Here is a 4,212-nt window from a genome sequence, read left to right on the forward strand (position 1 = left end):
TGTTGGTATTTTGATAGACATGGTTGCTTGTTCATATGCTTGAGTATTAAAGTCCTCATGTCAAAACTAGACTATTGCTTTGAACCATTCTAAAGTCCAAATGTCCATGCTATAAAGAAAAGAATATGTGATCAACATGTTAGGCAGCATTCCACATCAAAAATTCTGTTTTTATCATTTACCTGCTCGAGGACGAGCAGGAATTAAGCTTGGGGATGCTGATACGTCTCCAACGTATCTATAATTTTTTATTGATCCATGCTATTATATTATCATTCTTGGATGTTTTATAATCATTTTATATCATTTTTTGGTACTAACCTATTGGCATAGTGCCCAGTGCCAGTTGTTGTTTTCTGCTTGTTTTTTACATCGCAGGAAATCAATACCAAACGGAGTACAAACGCAGGAAAACTTTTTGTGGATTTCTTCTGGACCAGAAGACACCAGATGGGTCGAAGAAGTACCAGAGGGGTGCTCCAAGGGGAGCACAACCCACCAGGGCGCGCCTGGGGTCCAGGCGTGCCCAGGTGGGTTGTGCCCACCTCGGTGGCCTCCCGCACCGCCTCTTTGCTCTATAAATACCCCAATATTCCAGAAACCCTAGGGGAGTCGACGAAAATCAATTCCAGCCGCTGCAAGTTCTAGAACCACCACATCCAATCTAGACACCATCCCGGAGGGGTTCATCGTCCTCATTGGTGCCTCTCCGATGATGCGTGAGTAGTTCATTGTAGACCTACGGTTCCGCAGTTAGTAGCTAGATGGCTTCCTCTCTCTCTTTTGATTCTCAATACAATGGTCTCTTGGAGATCTATTTGATGTAACTCTTTTTGCGGTGTGGTTGTTGGGATCCGATGACGTTTGAGTTTATGATCAGATCTATGTTTTTATCCATGGAAGTTATTTGAGTCTTCTTTGATCTCTTATGTGCATGATTGCTCATAGCCTCGTATTTCTTCTCCGATATTTGGGTTTTGTTTGGCCAACTTGATCTATTTATCTTGCAATGGGAAGAGGTGCTTTGTGATGGGTTCGATCTTACGGTGCTTGATCCCAGTGACAGAAGGGGAACCGACACGTATGTATTGTTGCTATTAAGGATAACAAGATGGGGTCTATTTCTACATAAATAGATCTTGTCTACATCATGTCATCGTTCTCATTGCATTACTCCATTTCTTCATGAACTTAATACACTAGATGCATGCTGGATAGTGGTCGATGTGTGGAGTAATAGTAGTAGATGCAGGCAGGAGTCGGTCTACTAATCTTGGACGTGATGCCTATATAATGATCATTGCCTGGATATCGTCATGATTATTTGAAGTTTGATCAATTTCCCAACAGTAATTTGTTTACCTACTGTATGCTATTTTTCTCGAGAGAAGCCACTAGTGAAATCTATATTATATTTGCCTTCATGATCTATTTTTATTTGCTTTTATTTTCAGATCTATTAATCCAAAAATCCAAAAATACCTTGTTGCAATTTATTTTTACTTATTTTATCTTGCGTTCCCGCGAGACCTATTTATCCAATCTACTACAATTTTAACTATCTTTTTACCTGTGAGGGATTGACAACCCCTCTCTTACGTCGGGTTGCAAGTATTTGTTCTTTGTGTGCAGGAGCTGTTTACGTGGTGTTGCGTGGTTCTCCTACTGGTTCGATAACCTTGGTCTCGTCACTGAGGGAAATACCTACCGTTGTTGTGCTGCATCAACCCTTCCTCTTTGCGGAAATACCGACGTAGTTCAAGCATACATCAAAAGGAATTTCTGGCACCGTTGCCGGGAAGACATCATCAACATCTACCAGGTTCCTAATCACGAATCTCATCTCCTTGCAATTTACATTATTTGCTATTTTCCTCTCGTTTTCCTCTCCCCACTTCACAAAAATTTGCCGTTTTATTCGCCCTCTTTTTCGTTCGCTGTTTTCTCGTCAGATCTATCTTTTTGCTTGCAATCATGAGTGATTTTGGTATGGTAGAAATAGATGATGGCCTAACTCCTAAAATTGGACGATCTGGTAATCTGGATGCTAAAACTTTTGTTTTGGGGGCAAGGGAACGTTATAGGAAAAGATTGTATCCAAGAATATTTCAATTATTGGAAATTTATGTAACATCCCAAAATTCTAAATTTTGGAATGTTATATTTATTAGATAGATTTGATTGATTATTTGATTGTGGTGTGGTTGCTTGCGTGAAATTGAGTGAAATTCGAAACTTTTTGAAAGTTAAATGAGAGGGAATAAAAGGACTTCCCCAAACTTTCATTTTGCATTTGTAATCTCCGTGAATTCAAATTTATTTTATCATAAAACCCTAGAGAGAAGATGACATGACTTCTTCCATTTAATTAAATGAAAAAGGGTTTTCAAAAGATTTGAATTTCATTCAGAAATATTTCCAATTCATAAACTTCATGCAACTCAATGATTTTCATGAGAGAAGATAAAATGACTTCTTCAAAACATATGAAATATGAGTTGGGAGTTTCGAAGAATCAAATTCAAAGTCCCTTTGAAATTATTTTTTCAATTTGGAGTTATTTGGGTTTTATTCGAATTATTTTTCTCCAAAAATAAAATATATTGAAATTAGGGTAAGATGATTCCCTACAATGGAAATTTGGAGAGAAATAAATTTGAAATTATTTTGGTATTTTTAAAATGATTTTTTTGGATTTTATTAGAGTAGTAGCACTGTTTGGTTTATTTGAATTTTTATAGATTTTATTTGATGCTAGAAAAATGTTCAGGTTGTGGGAAATCTTTTTCTGAAAATTTTGATATATTATATGCCTATATAATATTTTTATTTATTTTGTTATTATTATTTTATTTGTGTGGAAAAATGTTTTTTTAAAGTAGACCGATCAGACCGGGCCGGCCCAGTCGCCAGGCCGCGGCCCAGCCGTCCCAGTGCCGCGCCCCGCTCGTCCTCGCGCCGCATCTCGCCACGCCGCTGCCGCATCTTGCTGCTGCCGCCGCCGCCGAGCTCCGCCGCACTCGCCGCCGCGCTCCGCTACTGCCGCCGCTCCCCGCTGCCGCTCCACGCCTTGCTGCCGCCGCCCGCGCCTCGCCGTTGCTAGCCGCGCTACCGCGGGAAGCCGCTGTCGCCGTTGACCCACCGTGGACCGGTAATAACCGCCCCGGTTCGCCGGTTTTTTTATTTAGGTTTTTTTCGGTTTTCTTTTAAAAAACCCGTTTTTCTTTTAGTTAGGTTATTTAGCGAGTGTTCGCTCGTTAGCTTCTGGTAGCGAACGAGTTCGTTCTGTAGGGTTCTGTAGCGAACGTTCATTCGGTAGAATTTTTCTTTTTCTTTTTAATTTTGGCCAGGGACCTATCCGTGAATATTCTATTTACAGATTAGTCCCTAATCTTCAAACCCTCACTACTTTTTGCTCGTTAGTCGGAATTAGACAAAACCAACGCCCACTTCTTTGTTATGATCCCCTCTATCCAGTAATCCAACTCAAACATGTTTTTGAAAGTTTTAAATTTTGAATTCAAACAGATTTGTATTTGAACTTCGTTTGATCATAACTCGAGTTTTATAACTCCGTTTCAATTGATTCTTTTTGCAAATCGAAGCTCTTGACCTAAACTTTCTGATAAGGCCAAATTCACATAATTTTGGTACTGTTAGAAATTGTTTTATGTTGCAAGGGTTATTTGCTTGGTTTTGATGCTTTCCGAATTGTCTTCTTCGTTCTTTCCGATCTTTTGCTTGATTGCTTATGTGTGGTTACTATTGCTTGCTCATGCTAGATTGATCGGAGTGTGACGAATAGTACTATCAGGAGTTATGAGTGTGAATTATCTTCATCAACAGTACAAGGCAAGTTCGCACTTTGATCATACTCTTCATACCCGATTTTAATGCATTAGTTTCACCCTCAAACATTGCATGAGTAGGATTGATAACATGTGGGTATTGGGAAGTAGTTGATGAGGTAGGAACCTATTGTCCTGCATTCAAACCTTGGGAGTTACTACTACGTTATGCTTACTGCTATGCTATGCTCGTAGACGTGGTTTGGTTTGAGTGATTCATGACAGATGTGAGAGTTATTATTAATGGTTAACTTAAGGTGGCTGCTTTAATACACATCTGGGTGGAATGGTAGGGGCACCCTAGAGCACCCAGTGGTTTGCCCCGGCACCTGGAGAACCCAGTGCTTGCCCAAGGGGATCCCGG

This window comes from Triticum dicoccoides, chromosome 1B (genome assembly GCF_002162155.2).
Source record: "Triticum dicoccoides isolate Atlit2015 ecotype Zavitan chromosome 1B, WEW_v2.0, whole genome shotgun sequence".
Classification (NCBI taxonomy): domain Eukaryota; kingdom Viridiplantae; phylum Streptophyta; class Magnoliopsida; order Poales; family Poaceae; genus Triticum; species Triticum dicoccoides.